Genomic DNA, 23,641 nt, shown 5'->3' with positions numbered 1-23,641 from the left:
CTATTCAATGGCAACATTTACTTTATAATACAAGGAAACTTGGTTCGTATGAAACCAGGATGTAAGCTTTTGTCTTACAAATGTATATCTCAACGGACAGAAACCAGGTGAAAAGAAGATCCTTTGAGGTTACAGTTTTTTTTTTTTTTTTTTTTGGAATATATTTTTATTAAATTTTTCCAATAACAACAACAACCAACAAAAAACAACAACTAGAACCTATCATTATCTTTGCAAGAAAGTCCACCCCCCCTCCCTCCCTCCCACCCACCCACAGTTTGCCGTGGAGGGTTGAAAGCTAGGGGAAGGTACTGTTACTCATACGGAAGCGAATGACAGGACCTGCGGTGATCATGGGCTCTACAATACAGAGGGTACTGCGGGCAGAAATTACTGCGCCCCCCCGAGCACTTCGTCCGCCGGGACTGCGCGCCAGATAGCCGGCATAGGACCTATATGTGGCCCTAAATACTCGGTAAAAGCCACCCAGGTGTGCGAGGTCTGTATAAGCTTCTTTGGCGTGGCCGTCGTAACCAGGGCGTATTCCATAGAACAGAGGTTCACCAAACGTCTGAACCATTGCTCATAGCTGGGGCGGTGCGCTTGAAGCCACTCCGCCAAAATCAGTCTTTTGCCTATCAGGCCCGCTTTAACCACAAAAAGGCGCCGGGGGCCGGATAATGGGACCACAGCTGAGGGGTCCGCTCCGAATAACCAAAGATGAGGGTGGAGCGGCAGCTTAACTTTCAGAACCGCAGAACAGGCAGCACAAATCTCCCTCCAAAAATGGAGTATCACCGGGCAGTCCCAAAAACAGTGAAAGTAGGAGGCCGGGTCCTTAGCGCACTTGGGACATTGGGAGGAGGTGGTTATTTTCATTTGCTTCGCCCTTTGTGGCGTAATGTAACATTGCCAAAGAAACTTATACTGAGACTCCCGCAATATGATATTATCAGACACATTAGATAAATCCTGGAAACATTGCTTGAATTCCGACAATGTAAGGGAGAAAAGATCCCAGGCTGCCCATTTCTCATAAAGGGAGTCTATCGTGTGAGGATCAACTAGGCACAGGGTTTCCCTATAATAATAGGAGATAGCAGGTTTCCCCCCCCGCCTCACCTGAACAACGTCTCGGAGACGTCGAGCCGCTGGTGTGTCTGCGAGCAAGGCCTGTCTAGACTTAATAAAATGTGTGATTTGGTAGTATGCATAAAGGTCGGTGACCGGTAAGTCGAAACGGCTGCGAAGCGAAGCAAAGGATGAGAGGGTTCCTACAGTTTTAATTAAATCCTGGTGCCAAGAAACGGAATTCAGGCCTAACTCCTATTGAAGCCACAGACTTGCTATTTGTTTACACAACAAAGAAGAACAACAGGATACTAGAAGGAATACAGTGCATCAAAGCTATGGTGATAAAGGAACTTTTATGGTGGAAGGGTGGTTTCAGGGAAGACAAGTAAATAGTATGATTTTTACAAATGAATGGAGATGTTCTCACAAGCATTTCCTATACATGATAGATTGTCATGACAACAGCATAATGTATCTTTGTAAATAAGTCTTTGGGCAGTCACGTCATTCATTCTGGAAACTTCGGTAGTGCTGTATTTTGATTATATAAGTCAGGGCATGTCATATATTCATTGAGATGCTAGTTATTACAGATAGAGGGCATATAGCATCTCCCAGGAACACTTGTCTTTGACTCTTCTTTAAAAAGCCAAAATAAACTAAATTTTAAACCTCTTGCTGAGTTGAAGTGTTCTTGTTGCCCTGGCTCTGCGTACAGAAATTATGTACATTCTTTTATGGGCCGAGTGCTCTCATATCTCACTTGCCTGTACTGCAACGGGGGCTTCCCCGTTCTAGATTATATTTGGCCAACAACCCAGGCCGCCTTTGCCTTTGCCCATGGCTGTACCATTACCAGTGGCCCAGCTAATGGCTGTACAGTTGCGGAAACTCTGGATTCATACTCAACACATGCTTCGCAAAGCAGCCCACACTGCCAAGACCTTTGCCGACAGACACGTCAACTAGCACCTCGATTCCGTCCTGGAGAGAAGGTGTGGCTTAGTACCAGGCACATCCGGTTGAGAGTCCTGTCCATGCGATTGGCACCATGTTATATTGGGCCTTTTCTGGTAGTACGACAACTCGGGCCGGTGACTTACCAACTCCGTTTGCCGGCCACATTGAGAATTCATAATTCTTTCCACTCCTCTCTACTGAAACCCCTGGTCCTTTCTTGGCCTTCCCGGAAGGTTCCTGCCAGTCCCCAACCCAGGGCAGAGGAAGAGTCTATATATCAAGTGCAGGAGGTCCTCGATGTTCAGAAATGAGGGAAAACATGGGAATACCTCTTAGCATGGGAAGGATTTGGACCTGAAGAGAATTCCTGGGAGCCTGCTAAGAACATTCTGGACAAGTCTCTGCTCACGAACTTCCATTCTGCTCACCCGGGAAAGCCTAAACCTTCTAGGGTGAGACCTAAAGGAGGGGGTACTGTTAAGACTGCCGGCTGCGGCGGCCCGTGACCGGGGCGAGGTGTCATGGCCGCTGGCAGTAGGGAACCGCATCTGGGGCCGGGACATCGGCCGCGGGGGCCCTGACCTAGAGTCTTACCAGGGGCTCGGGTTTCCGGAGGCTCCGCTGAGGTAGGGTGCCTCACGCAAATTGCTTTTGCTGCCAGACCCGGCTGATTGGGCTCTGCTTGGCTGGGCTGACTCCTCCCCCTTCTGTCTCTGCTAGAGCTGCGCGTGGTTGCAGTGAGATTTAAAGGGGCCACAACAGGAAGTTGTTGTGGCTCCTTCCTGAAGACTCCTCCCTGGATTTCTGCATTTAAGGCATGGTCTGCTCCTCAGACCTTGCCTTGGTATCAAGGTTCCTGGCTGGGTTTCGTCCAGTGCTCGGTGTTCCTGTTTTGGTTCTTCATCCCGCTCTGCTTCTCCTCCCTTTTGGACTGACACTTGGCTTCTGACCTTTGGACCGGCTTTCATGTTTCCTGTGGCTTGATCTTGGAACGGCTTTCGTCACTTCTCCTGGCTTGCTCCTGGACTGGCTTCGGACCCTTCTCCTGACTCGACCCAGGATTGGATTTCGACCCCTCTCATGTATCGTACCCTCAGACCGGCTCTTGACTACTCTTCGACTCCTTCTTCAAGACTACCACGACCTGCTGGAGGCACCAGCTGTCTGGAATCCACGACCTGCAGGAGGTGCCTGCATCCAGACCTATCTTCAGTCTTCAAGAGAGTCTCCTAAGTCCCAGCGGCCGGGTCCCTATGGGCTCCTCCTGGGTAGAATCACAAGCTTCCAGGGTGAAGTCTTCTTTCAACGTCAACAACATTCAGCCTTGCCAATTGCGGTAGAGACCTAAAGGGGGTTGATTCCCTTTTGGGTAGCACTGCCTCTACCTCAGAACAGGGGTCCACCTTCTGGTTCATAACAGTAGTCCAATTTCAAGATCACAAAGGCATGTATTAGAGCCTTCAGATCTTTTTTTTCTAACAGTGGGGCGAAGTTTACGAATTCTCCGGCGAACACCACGAGGGCAGGCCTGCGCAATCGGCGCCGCGGACCCATCGGGGTAAGGCCTCCAAACAATCACACTTACCCTCGGTAGGTCCACGGGCCGATCACGAGGCCCCCGCCGACGCTCGATATCGCCGCAGCCTCCCTGCTCCGCCGGCACTCACGGACTCCGCCCCTACGAGGATCGGCCTATCAGAAGGCCGCACAGACGGCCTATCAGCAGCGGCCTAAGAGAGCTTTAAATTGCGACCGGAGTGGCGTTTTCCTCCTCTTCTCCGGCGAACACCACGAGGGCAGGCCTGCGCAATCGGCGCCGCGGACCCATCGGGGTAAGGCCTCCAAACAATCACACTTACCCTCGGTAGGTCCACGGGCCGATCACGAGGCCCCCGCCGACGCTCGATATCGCCGCAGCCTCCCTGCTCCGCCGGCACTCGCGGACTCCGCCCCTACGAGGATCGGCCTATCAGAAGGCCGCACAGACGGCCTATCAGCAGCGGCCTAAGAGAGCTTTAAATTGCGACCGGAGCAGCGTTTTCCTCCTCTTCTCCGGCGAACACCACGAGGGCAGGCCTGCGCAATCGGCGCCGCGGACCCATCGGGGTAAGGCCTCCAAACAATCACACTTACCCTCGGTAGGTCCAAGGGCCGATCATGAGGCCCCCGCCGACGCTCGATATCGCCGCAGCCTCCCTGCTCCGCCGGCACTCGCGGACTCCGCCCCTACGAGGATCGGCCTATCAGAAGGCCGCACAGACGGCCTATCAGCAGCGGCCTAAGAGAGCTTTAAATTGCGACCGGAGCGGCGTTTTCCTCCTCTTCTCCGGCGAACACCACGAGGGCAGGCCTGCGCAATCGGCGTCGCGGACCCATCGGGGTAAGGCCTCCAAACAATCACACTTACCCTCGGTAGGTCCACGGGCCGATCACGAGGCCCCCGCCGACGCTCGATATCGCCGCAGCCTCCCTGCTCCGCCAGCACTCGCGGACTCCGCCCCTACGAGGATCGGCCTATCAGAAGGCCGCACAGACGGCCTATTAGCAGCGGCCTAAGAGAGCTTTAAATTCTCTCTCTAACGGTGCTGCGCGCCGTGCGTCGCGCGCCGAAGGAGCGCGACAAAGGGGCCTGCCCCTTTGTTTCGCCCCTTCGGTTCGCCCCTCATTCACCCCGACATCCCAAACCGTACCCAGCAATGTGAACAAAGCCAGGAACATCCCGCCAGGAGCTGACGCACAGTACCACGCTGAGGAAACTGAGTCCGGGAGACATCCAAAGGAGCTAGGAGGGAGGCCCGCGCAGCCGGCGCTCGAGCCCATCGGGGTAGGGCCTTAGATCCCCCCCTACCTCCGGGGACCCCCACGCCGACCTCAAGGGATTCGGGGTGTCCGCCTTCCTCCTCCGCTGCGACGACAACTGACCGGTTCGGGCCCCTTCACAAGCCCCTCTAAGCACTCTCCAGACCACCTAGTATTCAGCCAGGACCATTATCACTTCCCTAGAACCACATACACTACCCCAGAACCCTCAATTCCCTACAGGATTCTTCCAACATTCATTCAGGACCCTCTGCCTTCACCCAACGTTCAAACAACTATTTTCTTAAACAACTAACTTTCATCACGACAGTCAACCACCTTGCAGCACCCAACCAGCTCCAAACAACTTACACCAGACAACATCTTTCCTGCTTTCAGCATAAGCATCCAACCTACTTGTAAAAGTTACTTTCCCATCATGCACCCCCTAACAATCCCCATCATTCACAACCAAAGATGGAGAGCACCAAAGCTCCCCTCCACACCACTCAACCACAACCGCCAACAGAGACTCAGGCCCATCATGCTGACACCCATCACCCAATGCCTTGGCCTGGCTCTTTTCTCAATCACGCTGTTTAATGCACAATCCATATCCAAGAAAACACACATACTTAATGACCTCCTATCCGACTCTAAACCAGATATCTGTGCCATCACAGAAACCTGGTTAAAACCAACAGAGACAACCCTAATCAACCAGCTTCCTATCCAGAGCTACGACATACTGTCCATACCCAGACGCAAAAAAAGAGGAGGAGGCCTCCTCCTAGCAACCAAAAAATCACTTGGTCTGACATTACAGACATCCAACACTATAGCCAATATGGAATTTGCTTTATTCAACTCTAAACATCTGACTATCGCGCTTATCTACGCTCCACCTGGTCTTTTAGAATCAGACCCTTCCCCAATCATAGAACTTACAGCAAAACACCTAAATTCAGGAAAACCAGCTATCTTGATGGGAGACTTCAACCTCCACGTGGATGTCCAACCACACTCCCCTAACTGTAAACCCTTCTCTCCACCCTCAACCATATGGGTTTCAGACAAATTGTGACAGAACCTACCCACAAAGCCGGTCATACTTTAGACCTGATCTTCATAAACAAAGGTCTATCATCCCACTCCACCCCTACCTGCCTTGCGGTTCCTTGGTCTGACCACAGAGTCATCTCTTCAATGTTAAAGATCCTTGAACCTATTCCCCAAACAACTCAAACAATCACCATCTCAGTCAGGAAACAGTGCTCAGGAGATCACCTAAGAAAACACCTAGCCAAAGAACTAATGAATCTGGACCTCTCCGACGCCAACTCAGCAACCTCATCATGGATCAACATTACCAACAAGGTTGCAGATCAAGTGTGTCCCATTACAACAAAATCTATCAACCCGGACAAAGACAACAGGAAACCTTGGTTCACCACAGAGCTGAAGTCTCGTAAACACGAGCTCAGAAGCAAAGAAAACCAATGGCGTAAAAGCCCATCTACGACAACCCTCCTCAACTACAAATCGTGCCTCAACACCTACAGAAACGAAATCAACAAAACAAAAAGAGAATTTTTCTCCAAAAGATACACCATTTCTCATTTGATTCAAGAGCCCTCTTCTCTTATGTCTCAGCCCTCACTAAACCTCCCGGACCAAACATCCCAGATGACCAAGCTCTAAAAAAAGCCAGTGAACTTGCCGACTTTTTCGACAACAAAATCACAGCACTCGTAGCCCCCCTCAAAGGGCCAACACCACACACAAGCCACGCAAGTAAGCTCAGCCCGCAATCAACTACAGCAACCGCTCATCAACCTTACACACACACAGCAGCGCTCGAAACGCTTGAACCCACGTCCACCTTAGAAATAGCCAATATCCTCAAGAAGATTAAACCATCCTCTCACCCCTTAAACCATATACCATCAAACCTGCTGAGCTCAATCCATGACATCATTGCCAAGCCGGTTGCAGAGATCATTAACTGCTCCCTCGCCCAAGGCCAAGTTCCGGACCAACTTAAGTTAGCATTGCTCAAACCTCTCCTCAAAAAACCCAACCTTCCTACTACAGATCCGGCTAATTATAGACCTATAGCTAACCTCCCCATGATAGCTAAAATTATGGAGAAAATTGTCAACAGACAACTTTCTGAATTCCTTGACGACAACAATATCCTCACCTCTAACCAATATGGATTCCGGAAGAAAAAAAGCACAGAATCTTTATTAGCCACACTAACGGACACCATTATCTTCAATCTCGAAAAAGGCCAACCTTGTCTCCTCGCGCTTTTGGATCTTTCCTCAGCGTTCGACACCGTGAACCATCCCAGCTTACTACAACAACTAACAGACATCGGCATCACAGGAGCAGCTTTCAACTGGTTTAAGTCCTTCCTAGAGAACAGAACATACAAAGTTAAGATAAACAACAAGGAATCTCACCCCATCCAAGCCAAGATGGGGGTACCACAAGGATCATCACTCTCCCCCCACCCTCTTTAACATTTACCTTCTTCCACTCTGTCATCTACTTACTAACCTCAAACTCACCCATTTCTTATACGCGGATGACATACAAATTCTCATCCCTATCACGGAGACCATACACGAAACCATGGCATACTGGAAAAAATGCCTCTCATCCATCAACGATCTTCTAACCAACCTTAACCTGGTTCTAAACACCAATAAAACAGAAATCCTCATAATAGAACCGGATCATTCTGCCTTGCCAATATCCAACAACCCTCCAGATACCTCAGGATATGCCACTGCACCTCAAGTCAGAGATCTGGGAGTACTACTAGACAACAGACTCTGCCTCAATAAATTCATAAATAACACTACAAAAGAATGCTTCTTTAAACTACAAGTGCTAAAGAAACTAAAGCCCCTTCTACTCTATAGGGATTTCCGCACAGTTCTTCAAGCCATCATTCTCCCAAAAGTAGATTACTGCAACTCTCTCCTGCAAGGCCTTCCCGCATACACTACCAAACCACTCCAGATGGTACTGAATGCTACTGCAAGGATCCTTACCAATGCCAAAAAAAGGGACCATATCACCCCGATCCTCCAACAACTCCATTGGCTTCCCATAAAATACAGGATTCAGTTCAAAACCTGTATGATGATTCATAAGGCCCTACATAATATCTCTCCACTCAACTTAACCTTCAAGCTTCAACTACACTCCACTAACAAACCTACCAGAAGGGCATACCAGAACAGAATGAACACCCAACCTGCAAAATCTACCCTGAGGAAACGCGCTCTATCCACAGCGGGCCCGTCTCTCTGGAACTCCTTACCACCGGACCTCCGCCTTGAGTCGTGCCATACCACTTTTAAAGTGAAACTCAAGACTTGGTTATTCCATCAAGCTTTCCCAGAGAGCTAAGAGCAATAAGATCAACAACCATCATTTTTTTTACAGCAATAATTTTATGTTTATATTACTTCAGTTTTATGTTCCATGTCGTTTTCTTTCTAAGTTGTTCTTAGTTGTTTTCACAATAGCTTGTAGTTTATTATAGATTACCCGTTCATTATTTACAATATGTTCCATGTAAACCGCCTCCCTGGCGATAGTTATCCATGTTAAATGTGAACCGGAGTGATATGTATTGTATACAGGAACTTCCGGTATATAAAAACCAAAAATAAATAAATAAATAAATATACTTAAAAAAACCAAAATGATTTCTGAATAGTGGCTGAGATGAAATGGAACATGGAAAGGGCAGAGTCCATCTGCACACAGTTGTGTCTGCAGACCCTTGGACTGAGGCAAGATTGGCTTTATCCTGTAGGGAGGAGCTCTGCAGGTTCTCACTATCAGCAGGCGGACCCAGGTGAAGCAGAGACTAATTGGGACCTTCACCTATACCAGTTCCCATTCCCCTTGGGTTGAGCTTTTGGGTGCCGGGGCTGGCAGGACTTAGATGTGAGTCTCTGCTGATGACAGAAGAGATGATCCAAGGCAATGGTTGAGGTTGTAGGCAGGTGGCGGTCAGATGAGTTGAGGGTCTAAGGCAAAGTCAGAGGCAGGCAGCATTCAGGCATATCCAGAGTCTGGGCAAAGGTCGAAGTTTGGAAGCAGTCAGGCATATCCAGAGTACAGGCAAAGGTCAAAACCAGGTATCCGACCGAGAAAGGAGCAGAGGGATGGATAGGGCTGAGGTAGGCAAGGAAAGGAACAAATGGCGTAATGAATACTGGAACAGGTTGAAACAAAGAAAACACAGAGGTAGGCGATCTATGATAGCCGTCAGGAAAAACACAAAAATAGATGCCTGAAACTTTTTCAATGTTTATTAAAACAGAGACGTATATTAAAAAACTTGCCCGACTCCGGCCGAGTTTCGCGGCTCACAAAGCCGCTGCCTCAGGGGCTACAAGCAAACCAAACAAAAATCAATATCAATAACAACAAATCAAAAGTTAATAATTAACAACATCATTAAGATCTCATAAATATTAAAAAGTCTTTAATAAAATTTAAAAACCTTTTTAAATTTTCACTAAGATCTAAGATATTGATCAAAACTAAAAATTATAAATAATCTTAAAATGATGACAAAATTAATATGATACCAAACATACCAAAAAATAAACTTCTTACATATAATGCCTCATACCTACTTAAAAAATAATATCAATTACTTTATATTGTCCTTTAAAATTCAAAGAAAAATTGCTTTACCTTCAATACTTCACAGCTGCAAATAACACTCAGTAGTGCAATTCCTTCCAATATACAATCATTGATTGTCAGCAATACATAAGACAACTGTAAAAAGTACATAAGACAGCTTGAAAGATTTTCTTAAAACTTTTCATTAATTTCTAGTGTAATTCTGTTAAAAATCAACAAGTGGCAAAAAATCGATTTAACATAACAAATTAATCATAAGTTAATGGCTAATTTATAATATAAATATATCAATGCCACATGCACAGTGTTAAATAATCCAAAAAATCAAAAAGAAACCAAAAAGGTTCACTCACTGTGAAAAACGTTTGTGTGTATACTATTACAGAGCTTTTATTGTTTTTAAATGTTTTCTTTAATTTTTATACACCTACACAAACTGTGGAATTCTCTTTATTGAATATAATAAGAAAAAAAATTTTTGTAGAGGGGTTGGAAGGGTCTCATATAATCGTGTAGGCAACCCTGCCTCATTTGGCATGTTATAATCATAGAACCGCCAACCTCCTCTGGTTTTTTGTGCCTTTCTATGCAAATATTGTGTTTTAAAAAACTTCGATAATTTTTACTGTGTTTAGAATTACCCAATGACATCCAGTGCAAAATAACTCAACTTGTTGCAGATTGTTCTTTGTTGTTTTCAAATACCACGGCACCACCGTTGATATTCTATCAACTATGATCTCTGATCCTTCTCTTGTTGAGAACTAACTCTATTCTTATTACTGTATATTAGGGATGTGAATCGTGTCCTCGATCGTCTTAACGATCGATTTCGGCTGGGAGGGGGAGGGAATCGTATTGTTGCCGTTTGGGGGGGTAAAATATCGTGAAAAATCGTTAAAAATCGTTAAAAATCGAAAAATCGAAAAACCGGCACATTAAAAACCCCCTAAAACCCACCCCCGACCCTTTAAATTAAATCCCCCACCCTCCCGAACCCCCCCCCAAATAACTTAAATAACCTGCGGGTCCAGCGGCGGTCCGGAACAGCAGCGGTCCGGAACGGGCTCCTGCTCCTGAATCTTGTCGTCTTCAGCCGGCGCCATTTTCCAAAATGGCGCCGAAAAATGGCGGCGGCCATAGACGAAAAGATTGGACGGCAGGAGGTCCTTCCGGACCCCCGCTGGACTTTTGGCAAGTCTCGTGGGGGTCAGGAGGCCCCCCACAAGCTGGCCAAAAGTTCCTGGAGGTCCAGCGGGGGTCAGGGAGCGATTTCCCGCCGCGAATCGTTTTCGTACGGAAAATGGCGCCGGCAGGAGATCGACTGCAGGAGGTCGTTCAGCGAGGCGCCGGAACCCTCGCTGAACGACCTCCTGCAGTCGATCTCCTGCCGGCGCCATTTTCCGTACGAAAACGATTCGCGGCGGGAGATCGCTCCCTGACCCCCGCTGGACCTCCAGGAACTTTTGGCCAGCTTGTGGGGGGCCTCCTGACCCCCACGAGACTTGCCAAAAGTCCAGCGGGGGTCCGGAAGGACCTCCTGCCGTCCAATCTTTTTCATCTATGGCCGCCGCCATTTTTCGGCGCCATTTTGGAAAATGGCGCCGGCTGAATACGACAAGATTCAGGAGCAGGAGCCCGTTCCGGACCGCTGCCGTTCCGGACCGCCGCTGGACCTGCAGGTTATTTAAGTTATTGGGGGGGGGGGGGGTCGGGAGGGGGGGGGATTTAATTTAAAGGGTCGGGGGTGGGTTTTTAGGGGGTTTTAGTGTGCCGGCTCACGATTCTAATGATTTATAACGATAAATCGTTAGAATCTGTATTGTATTGTGTTCCATAACGGTTTAAGACGATATTAAAATTATCGGACGATAATTTTAATCGTCCTAAAACGATTCACATCCCTACTGTATATCAGATCTCACAAGTTGTTAATATCCCAACATGTACATGTTTCGGACGCGGATGCGTCCTTCCTCAGGGGATGTTCCGGCGAGTGATGTTTAAACCCGCTGTTGAAAACAAAATCAAAATTTTAAAAATGTAAATATTACTTTCCTTAAGTTGCTTTCCTTAAATGTCTGAAGAGGCTTCTCCATTTTTAAATCGCTTGCCTTCTTGACGCGGTGCCCCGCTCCAATTTCCTTGTATGTCTACTCCATTGGTTGAGAGACTTTGCTGATAGCAGTCCTTGCTGGTAGCAGTCCGGATGTCAACTGAACATGGGCTGTGCAAGCTCTTGTTTTATGGGGTGGATTGTATCCTTATGTGGCCAATCAGAGTTACTTTTGTTGTCCTCCTATAGGAAGTGTTTTCATTTGCTAGTCCAACCAATAGTGTTATTCCTCTACATCTGCTATGCACGGAATTGATGGAGAACTACCAACCTACACTCCTTGTAAATATCACATGTTTATCGGACCTGGTTGAAAACTACTGGTCTGTTTTTGCTTGGAGGATGAGTAATGCAATCATAAAGCAATTGACGACAAATTCAGTTCATCATTCATGCCCCTCGGGTTGGAAGATTTTAAAGTATAAATCCAAAATAATTCTCGATGGTTTAATCGAGCTCTTAAATCGCCACCTCGCTGTGGGGTGGACACTTGTTCAAGCACTGTCCATTTAAGTTCCCGTATATCATGAGATGCTAATGTTAAGTGCTGCACCATGGGGGCTGTCAACTTAGCAGTGGCATACCGGGATTTATGCTCACTCAATCGAATTCGAACCGACCGCGTGGTGCGGCCGATGTATAGTTTTGGACAGGGACACACTATTGCAAAAATTACATTGTGTGAATTACAGTCGGTGTTGCTCTTACGCCATACTTTATATTGTGTAACTGGATCAGTCCATTCTATTCCTACAATGCACTGGGAGCACCAACTGCAGTGTCCACATGTTTGATGGCCTGTAATGACTTCTGTGGAATTTTCTTGCGCTAGTTGTGAGTGCACCAGCATGTCTCGGATGTTTCTACCCCTAGAAATAGCAAACATGGGGATTTCTGCAAATTCTTCGTGTAAAGCCAAAATATGCCAGTGTTTCTTGATAGCTGTTATAATTGCTCCTGTGGCCGTAGATTGTTGCAAAACACATACCAAGCGGTCAAGTTCCTTTTTTGGTCGATAGACCAATAGTTGTTGCCGGTCACTGAACTTGGCTCTTTTGTATGCTTTCTGGATGGTCTTAAACGGGTATCCCCTTGCCTTGAATCTTTCTTTCAGGATATTGGCTTGTGCTTCATATTCCTCATTTGTGGAGCAAATCCTCCTAATCCTGAAAAATTGGCTCACTGGTAAACCCGTTTTAAAATTGTGTGCATGATGGCTAGAGAACCTTAACAGGTTGTTTCGATCTGTATCCTTCCGATACACTATGTCAGTGAGGGCAAAGGTAGCGCCGGCGCCATTTTGAAGATTGGCAATATGGCCTGCGTGCAGGAGGTCACTCCCGGACCCCCGCTGGACTTTTGGCAAGTCTTGTGGGGGTCAGGAGGTCCCCCCAAGCTGGCCAAAAGTCCCTGGGGGTCCAGCGGGGGTCCGGGGGCGATCTCCTACACGCGTGATGTCGGGAACCAGGAACCAAAATGGCGCCGGCGCTACCTTTGCCCTGTCACATGATAAGGGCAAAGGGCCGTGGCCAGAGAGGGAGATCACGTCGGGACCCCCCCACTGGACCCCAGGTAATTTAAAACATTTTGGGGGGTTCGGGAGGGTGGGGGATTTGTTTTAAAGGTTCGGGGTGGGTTTTAGGGGTTTTTTTGGTGTGCTGGTTTTCCCGCCCTCCCCCGATTTACGATTTTTAACGATTTTTAACAAAAAAAAACACGACGATAAGATTTCCCTCCCCCCCCCCCAGCCAAAATCGATCGTTAAGACGATCGATCACACGATTCACACCCCTAGTAATTTGAGGGAATGTTCAGCCAAAAAAAAACTTTTGTATGGGATTTTTGTTTTGTTTTTTATTTTTTCCAACTTTTGGATTTTCATTTTTTTTTTTTTATTTTATTTCATTTTTAGTACACACTAATTTTGAGTTAATGTTTGGATAAGTTCTTGGAGGAGAAGTCCATTAACTGCTATTAATCATGATGACTTGGGACCTAATTTTCAAAAGCATTTACACACTTAAAAATGGGTTTTATACATGTAAATTCTCTTTACACATGTAAGTGGACTTTTGAAAATTGCTACAATATATGCCATTGAATTGTCCATAGGATATATCTGTTTAAGTGCACTTTACATGCATAAATGGCTTTTGAATATTGCTACAATTGAATATTACATTTACATGCATAATTCCTTCGAAAATCCACCTGTTTGGGAATAGCCACTGCTATTACTGGCATCAGTAGCATGGGATCTACTTAGTGGTTGGGTACTTGCCAGGCTCCCCCTAACAGCTGGTCAAAAAGGCGGATTTCTTGTATACCATCCCCTTCAACCCTGCGATCTATGTTGAATTATTGGAGCAGTGCAGGACACACATGTCTGTGCTGTTCTTGCAGTGTTTTGTAGGAAGCATGGGATTATGAGCAAATAGATCCAGTTTGGGAGCCATCAGAATAAGGAAAGCATTAATCAGGAGGAAGGATGCTATAAGAGTAATGAACCAGGAGAAAAAATGATTGGGAACTGGAAACTGGGACTGTAGGATCACTGTTGAAAGAGGCCTTGAATTGAAAGGAACTTGTATCAGATATTGACATGAAAATAGTATTTGTACCACAAGCATTGGGGGGGAGGGGGGAAAAGTGATAAAAGGGGACATCTGGTGGATTGGGGGAGGGAGTGAGCAAGTAGTAGAGTTAAAAGTGAACTGGAGGGGGAGTGAGGAGGTAGAGTGAGCAAGGCAGAAGAGACAGTATGGTAGGGAAGAAGTGGAGTAAAAGAGCACTAGGGTCTACCAACTATTGCTCAGTTTATTAATATTGTGAGTAGAGGTGTAAGACTTGCCAAAGCATTTGGCTAAATGGACTGCTTTTTTATTTTAAAAAAATTAGACTTAAAGTAATCTGTTCCACCTGAAAATGAAAATACATTGCTATTACAGAAAGTTATAGTAATGACATACATGCTTTGCCATTTCAACCTCAACCAAATCATGCATGAGACAGTAGAGTGACACTTTTTTAAAATATAGTTTTGTCAATTCTGCTAATGCAAGCCAAGATCCTAAGCCCCAGTTTATTATTTGCAGTGAGGTGCTTGCAACCGAGTTTAAAATGATCAAAGTTTGAAACAAAAAACACAGGGATATTTATAAGCATCTTGAACATTTTCAAAAGGTGGCAAAGGAATTAAAGTTATCAATGCAAATTCTTAGTTGGTCAACTTCTTTCAGTGCTAAGGCATAACTGGCATCATATTTGATTGCACACCATTTAGCAAAAGAGAAAATGACCCATACAATTACAGGATGATTTTGTGTAAGATCTGTTATGTTGCCTGACCCTACCAATAAATAAAACAGCAGCACATATTTGAAGCACTGCATGACTGCATAGCTGTAAAATACAAAAATAGTCTGCACTAATTGCAAATGAATTACAAGTGATGTTGAAGCAAATATGGCAGATGATAAAAAGCAAAGTTGTGAAAAAATATCCGAGGCAGCTGCTAATGATGTTGTTTGGAATCAATCATGGCTTTATTCACCATAAAGCTTTGGAGGCCAAGAGTATGCCCTCTGATCTTATGGCAGTACCGAAAGAACTTGTTAAAATTGTTAATTTCATTAAATAAAGCTCACTGAAAAGCAGGCTTTAAGAAGTGTTATGCACGGAAATGGGAGCAGGGCAAGCCCATTTATTGTGGAAGTAGGGTGGCTGTCCACTGGACAGGTATAGGGTGCTTGTGTTGATGCCTGAGCAAGAACATAAGAAGTTGCCATACTGGGTCAGACCAAGGGTCCATTAAGCCCAGCATCCTGTTTCCAAAAGTGGTCAATCCAGGCCATAAGAACCTGGCAAGTACCCAAACATTAAATAGATCCTGAGTACCTCAGGGATCTGTACTTGGACCGGTGCTTTTCAATATATATATAAATGATCTGGAAAGGAATACGACGAGTGAGGTTATCAAATTTGCAGATGATACAAAATTATTCAGAGTAGTTAAATCACAAGCAGACTGTGATACATTGCAGGAGGACCTTGCAAGGCTGGAAGATTGGGCATCCAAATGGCAGATGAAATTTAATGTGGACAAGTGCAAGGTGTTGCGTACAGGGAAAAATAACCGTAGCTGTAGTTATACGATGTTAGGTTCCATATTAGGAGCTACCACCCAGGAAAAAGATCTAGGCATCATGGTGGATAATACTTTAAAATCGTCGGCTCAGTGTGCTGCAGCAGTCAAAAAAGCAAATAGAATGTTAGGAATTATTAGGAAGGGAATGGTTAATAGAACGGAAAATGTCATAATGCCTCTGTATCGCTCCATGGTGAGACCGCACCTTGAATACTTGTACAATTCTGGTCGCCGCATCTCAAAAAAGATATAGTTGCGATGGAGAAGGTACAGAGAAGGGTAACCAAAATGATAAAGGGGATGGAACAGTTTCCCTATGAGGAAAGGCTGAAGAGGTTAGGGCTGTTCAGCTTGGAGAAGAGATGGCTGAGGGGGGATATGATAGAGGTCTTTAAGATCATGAGAGGTCTTGAACGAGTAGATGTGACTCGGTTATTTTCACTTTCAAATAATAGAAGGACTAGGGGGCATTCCATGAAGTTAGCAAGTAGCACATTTAAGACTAATCGGAGAAAATTCTTTTTCACTCAACGCACAATAAAGCTCTGGAATTTGTTGCCAGAGGATGTGGTTAGTGCAGTTAGTGTAGCTGGGTTCAAAAAAGGTTTGGATAAGTTCTTGGAGGAGAAGTCCATTAATGGCTATTAATCAATTTTACTTAGGGAATAGCCACTGCTATTAATTGCATCAGTAGCATGGGATCTTCTTAGTGTTTGGGTAATTGCCAGGTTCTTGTGGCCTGGTTTTGGCCTCTGTTGGAAACAGGATGCTGGGCTTGATGGACCCTTGGTCTGACCCAGCATGGCAATTTCTTATGTTCTTATGTTCTTATCCCATGCTACATGTATGATTTCTTACCCACCAGTGAGAGATTGTATGTGTACACCCAGTGCAAAGAGCTCCTGGCTCTCAGGGAATGAGTCAGATCTCTGGAGGCTAGAGTGGCAGACCTGGAGCAGCTGAGACAAACAGAGAGGTATTTTTAGCCTTGTGCCGCCCCCCTGTCGTGCCATGCCACGCCCCTGGTCACAACCCCGACTCCTCCCCCCCAAAAGAAAACCTACAAAATACCTGGTGGTCCAGGTGGGGGCCTGGGAGCGATCTGCCGCTCCCGGGGCCTTGCCTGCCACAAAGCAAAATGGCGCCGGTGGCCTTTAGCCCCTACCATGTGACAGGGGCCAACCAATGACACCGGTAGCCCCTGTCACATGGTAGGGGCTAAAGGCCAACGGCGCCATTTTGCTTAGTGGCAGGCGAGGCCCCAGGAGCGGCAGATCACTCCTGGGCCCTCCGCTGGACCACAAGTGGGGAGTCGGGAGGGAGGGTGGCACAGTGAGGCAGGGGCTGGCAGAATTTTGAAAGGGCACTTTTTGCCCTTTCAAAATTCTGCCACCTGCTGCGGTTCCCCCTAAATTGCGGTGCCCTAGGCACAGGCCTAGCTCGCCTAGTGATTCCTCCGGCCCTGTTGATGAGACCTTCAGGGATATAGTAGCCAAGTCTCAAATCCAGTCTTGCAGCCCTGGTGCTGCCTTGGATCAGAAAGGTCTCCTGATTGGAGAACATCCTCCTGGTGTATCAGGAAGTGATCCTGTAGCAAGGACCTGCTCTCCAGGTGATGCATTCTCTCACTGGTGGGTAAGAAATCATACATGTACCATGGGATCTATTTAATGTTTGGGTACTTGCCAGGTATTTCTTCCCTACCATACTCTCTCTTCTGTCTTGCTCATTCTACCTCCTCACTCTCCCTCCAGTTCATTTTTCACTTTACTACTCGTTCACTCCCTCCCCCAAATCCACCAGATGTCCCCTTTTATCACTCTTCCCTCCCCCCCCCCCCCCAATGCTTGTGGTGTGAATACTATTTTCATCACAGTATCTCCCAGGAGGGAAGGGTTAGGTTGGCCATCATAGTTGGTGATTTGATTATTAGAAATGTAGATAGCAGGGTGACTGGTGGACATGAGGAACACCTGTAACTTGCTTGCCTGAGTGAAGGCTGCAGACCTCACACGTCACCTAGATAGGATTATAGACAGAGGTGAGGAGGAGCCAGCTGTCATGGTACATGTAGGAACCAACAACATAGGAAAATGTGGGAGGGAAATTCTGGAAGCTGAATTTAGGATTTTAGGTAGAAAGCTGAAATCCAGAATCTCCAGGTTGGCATTCTCTGAAATAATTCCTGTTCCACATGCAGGTCCCCGGAGGCAGGCAGAGCTCCAGAGTCTCAATGCATGGATGAGATGATGGTGCAGGGAAGATGGATTCAGTTTTGTAAGGAACTGGACAACCTTTTGGGGAAGAGGAAACTTTTACGAAAGGACAGGCTCCACCTTAATCAGAGTGGAATCAGGCGGCTGGTGCTATTAAAAAGGAGATAGAACAGCTTTTAAACTAGAACAAGGGGAAAGTTGACAGCCATTCAGAGGAATGTATCTTTGAAGGATACTAATGAAATAGGAGAATTAGGGCATCCCAACAGAGAGGTTCCAATAAAAGCAAAAGTAGTCCATGTATCTATACAAAAAGAATCACCTGAGCTAAAGAATTCCAAATTATCCCTATCAACTGAAAAGCAGGTTGTTAATACAAACAAAAAACCCAGTTTGAAATATCTGTATGCCAATGCCAGAAGTCTAAGAAGATGGGAGGGTTAGATTGTATAGCAGTGAATGATGAGTTAGACATAATTGGCATCTCAGAGACCTGGTTGAAAGAGAATAACCAATGGGACAATGCTATATCAGGGTACAAATTATATTGCAATGATAGGGAGCATCAACTTGGTGGGGGTGTGGCACTTTATGTCCAGGAGGGTATAGAGTCCAACAGGATAAAGATCATACTAGAGACTAAATGCTCAGTAGTATCTATATGGGTAGAAATCTCATGTGTGTTGGGTAAGAGTATAGTGATAGGAGTATACTACCGATCACCTGGCCAAAATGATCAGACAGATAATGAAATGCTAAGAGAAATCAGGGAAACTAATGGCACTGCAGTAACAATGGGAGATTTCAATTACTCAAATATTAACTGGATAAATGTAACATCAGGACATGCTAGAGACATAACGTTCCTGGATGGAATAAATGACTGTTTCATGGAGAAATTGGTTCAGGAACCAATGAGAAAAGAAGTTATTTTAGATGTAATTCTTAGTGGAATGCAGGATTTGGTGAGAGAGGTAATGGTGGTGGGGCCACTTTGCACTAGTGTTCATAAGATGATCAAATTTGAACTAATGACTGGAAGGGGGACAATATCTAAATCTATAGCTCTAACACTAAATTTTCAAAAGGGAAATTTTGATAAAATGAGGAAAACAGAAAAAACTGAAAGGTACAGCTGCAAAGGTTATCTTATGTTCCAGATTGGAAGGATTATCGATAACTCTCTCCGCTTGAGATGAGAAATGAAAATGTAAATGTATTCCTAGAAATCCCGTGCTCTCACCTACCAAAAAGTTCAAATGAACTATCTTTTTAATCTTTACTCAATTCAATGAAATAAATTAAGAACAAAGAGGTAAGTTTCATATTACTGGTGCATGCCTCCACGGCCTTGCTCCCTTCTTGTAGTATAATCATTAACTTGCCTCCTTCCTCCTTTTGTCCATTTTATTTGTGTTTGAAAATAATTTTTATAGAATGTTTTTTAAAAATTTTTTTCTTAAAAAACAATTGTAATCTCCACCTTGCATAGCAGGATAATTCAACTTTTTTCTTTCAAAACTATTTCTAGCTTTGATTGGATAACTAAATTCTTTTATCCCTATGTACGTGGAAGATTGTATTTAAATCTCCTTTTTGTCTACACGCCATCTATTTCTAATTCCCTAAAAAGGGTGTTGTATGAACGCCGATTTTTTTTGTTTTAAACTGCCACTGTCCACATAAAACTATTCAAGACTTATCTCCCGACACAGCTGCGTTTCGTTGTTCCTTCATCAGGGGAGTGTGTCCATCCTTGTTCACGTGTAGTTCATGATTATTCCAAAAAAATCGTGTCTTTTTCATTCAGGCTGTCCATCTTCTCTCTCTGGCTTACAAGTTCCGAGTGGCGGCGTTATTTTTTAGCATCTTCACTATGCTTTAAAAGCTAGTCAGCAGATCGCAGATCGACCAATGGTATGGAATACGCATTACGTATTACGTCATATTCGCAAACGTTTCTTGATTGGTGGTCTCAAAATTAAAGGGCCACTTTTTCAAATGGACCTGTGTTGATTCTTGATCTATTTTATATTAGACTCGCCCACTCCACTTCTTCGTTTAACCCTTGTGGTGCCACTGTATTCAGCTTGAAAATCCATTGCTGCTCAATATGATTTAATCTCTTCTTTTCATCACCGCCTGTCCCAAAAATTATGTGGGCAGGACATCAAGAGTCATAAGAACACGATTGATTGAGCATAGATCGAAATTGAATACAAAAACTGTGGAAGCACCAATGGTGCAGCACTGCATTGAGCATGGACACATCTTTAATCAGCTCAGATGGACGGTCATAGACAAGGTTGCAAGTATGACCACAGGCGGTGATGAAAAGAAGAGATTAAATCATACTGTAATAGGGATGTGCAGCCAAAATATTTTTGTTTTAGTTCATTTTTTTATTTCAGAGGGGAAGGGAGGTTTGGGTCTTTTTTTTTTAATTTCGTTTCAACATTTGTTTTGTTTTGGTTTGTTTGCTACTTTTACACGCATATATGCTAATTTTAAACTTGTATTCCCCCTATAACTCTTTAAAAATTAACCACTAGGAATATAACTACATAGAGATCTCTACATTCTTTTTGAACCAATATAACTCTGTAAGTGATCTGGATTGGCCACTGTTGGAAACAAGATACTGGGCTTGATGGACCTTTGGTCTGACACAGGTTGGCAAATCTTATGTTCTTCTGTGTTTTTGCTCATGTGTACCCTATTCTCCTGATTATTATTAACCTCAAGCTCAACATAGCATTCACAGAATGTCACGTTATCAAATATAACTTGGAGCTTACAGCATCTCCTATAAACCTTATGTTCTGCCCTTCATTCACACCCCGCATTTTACTTTTCATGAGCCTACATAACCAAAAAGAACCATCTGTAGGGTACAATTTTCAAAAGGATTTCCACAAATAAATAGGTGTTTATCTGCCAAAGAAACCCCTTTGAAAATGTCCCCTTTCTATATAGGAAAACGGGGAAGTACTGGGGATAGGAGCGGGTAGGGAAGACCCAGTAAAGTAGACATAGGGATTCCATTTTGAAATCCCTACAATGTTCTTTAGCCCACATGCTAGGCATATGCAGAGGGACTGCATACGTTACATTCGGTATTCTTATTTGTCAGGGGGCAGATACGTTGCATTTGGCAAGGGGGGCACCCGATCCATTCATGCGTTCCATGGCCGGTGCATTCTTGTGCTCCTACCATGTGACAGGGGCCGGCCAATGGCACCGGTAGCTCCTGTGACAAAGTAAGGGCAAAGGCTATTGGCGCCATTTTGAATACCGGCAGCCGACAGCGTGAGTGCAATAGATGGCTCCCGGACCCCCGCTGGACCACCAGGGAGTTTTGGCAAGTCTTGGGGGGGTCAGGAGGGTGGGGGTTTTGTTTAAATTTGCTCCTTTAGATAGCCGAATAATTTGGTGAAGATTCGTTGTATTCGTGGGAAATCGCGATACGTTTCACGATGCAACGAATATAACGAATATGGCCCTATATGTTGCGGATTGCCAATACGTTACAAACGAATGCACACTCCTACCACATGCTATTGCAACTGCAAATTATCTGGAGTGAAGACTTCTGGTGGCACTGGCCTGTCACAAGGTTTTCAAAGGAAAACCAAACCACATTTTCAAAATTACCTTTCCCATAACTTGCAAATACAAGAGTTCATATACTCTATTGGCATAAAAATCTCTGGATCTCTTAATGGGATCTCTGTGTCACAAACATAGCCAGTCTCCTTGATCTTCATTCTTAAACAGCACTAACTTACAATGTGTTCACTGCATGATGGGTTACTTGAGAATTTCAATCTGTGTCAGCAGCATTGAGACGAATATATTTCTCAGTCTCTTTTTGGGAACAATTTTCAAAGCCCTTGAACCTGATAAAATCGGTATTATCTGGCTAAAATGGCTTAGCTGAAAACTGACTTTCTGTGCGCAGTTAAAAGTACTCGCCAGCTTTCACTGCACACAAAAAGAGGCTTTCCAGGCTGGCCCAGTTGCTCAGAAGCAGTACTGTCTACTGCCATTAGGAAAGCCCTGGTTCAGTCTCCAAGTTGGGTCTTCCACTTCCCAGGTCAGCTAAGGCTGGAAAAGCAGGGCACCCTAAGGTTTTGTGAGGCGTGTTAGATATGTAGTAGTGTGAGCATTCTCTGGCCTATGCAATACGGTGTCTGGAGGCAATGTGAGAATGAAAGTGTAGTCGCCCATCCCCTTAGCGGCTCTCCTCAAAGTGCTGGAAGAGGACAGAGTGGCATAGGAGTCATGGCAGGACCCAGGTTGCTGGACCACCACATTCAAAATGAGCAAGCTGGCATCAAAAGCCATATGAAAATTCAGGGAATTATAGTGATTGTAATTATAATACACTGCTTCCCTGTCACTGAGTGGTGTCAGCACCACATGCATGCTTGCAGTTAGTTGCCTCCATCATGTTAGGTCCGCAACCTCATGAAAGTTTCTTCTGAGGTCCTTCCCTTGTAGCCAGCTATTAGTAAGGATGACATAATTCCTCATTTGTATTTTCATGGCTCGTAGCACCCGACAGAAACATCTGGAAAAATGGTGTTGCCCCATTCTGCAAAGTAACATGCCACATCAATGAGACTACCAAAGCATCGAATAAAAAAAGAGCAAAGGACAGCATAATAGTGAGGGCACATGGCTTGATTTTCCCCAGTTAATTTTGACTGGAAAGTTGTGAACAGTAGCAGACATTAGCTTTTAGATGAACCGCAATTGTAGGTTGAAGAAAAATATTCTCCAAGGAATGATATTGAAATGCATTTCTTGAAACATTTTTGAAGTTCATGAAAGTACTTGGATTATGCATTAATGAATGGCAGATATGTAAAAGGATGTTCTTTCTGCCCACTTTATACTTTCAAAATTCTAGAATCTCTGATTTCTTACGTGAATGTTAATAGGAATATGAATATTCATAGACTTCATAAAAATTATGGCCCAGATGTCTCCATATAAGTTATATCTGTGAATTCTTAGTGTGTTTGAATTTTTCAAAGATTATGACAGTTGGTTCACAGGAAGCATTTATTCACTCAGAAGCATATTGAGAATGTGGACACAATTTAAAGAAGGGTCACAAAAATATTACATGGCCTGCCCAATGAACCTTTCATGGAGAGATTTTCTGGCCTGTGTGCTAAGTATTTTTTTTTACCATAAACGCAAAATGGAAAAAAAAAATCATTTAATAATGTATCAGGCTGTTAAAGAGCTAAAAATGTAGGCAAAGGAGAGATATGACATAAAAATTCATATTTCCAGCAGGCTTTTAATAAGTTACTAGACAAAACCTTTAGTAAAGAAAGAGAAGTTCCAAAGGAATATGGGAAAATACTTTTTCAATGAGAGGGTGGCAGCATCCAGGACAACATTTCAGAAAATGGTGGTAGGGACAATACTGCAGAATGCAAGCATACCTGAGGCATGCAGGAGTAAAGAGGCTGAACTATTTCTCTGGCTGCACAGTATGCAGGTAGAAAAAGGTCCTTGACTTTTGTCGACTCTGTTACAGTGTTTTGCAGTGAGCACAGCCTAGGAGCTGCTATTTGGGGAAGGATGAACTGACCAGCCAGTCTGTGGATGTTAACAATCTTCCCTGAA

Source organism: Rhinatrema bivittatum, chromosome 3 (genome assembly GCF_901001135.1).
Source record: "Rhinatrema bivittatum chromosome 3, aRhiBiv1.1, whole genome shotgun sequence".
Taxonomy (NCBI): Eukaryota; Metazoa; Chordata; class Amphibia; order Gymnophiona; family Rhinatrematidae; genus Rhinatrema; species Rhinatrema bivittatum.
Note: the sequence above shows the minus strand (reverse complement) of the source record.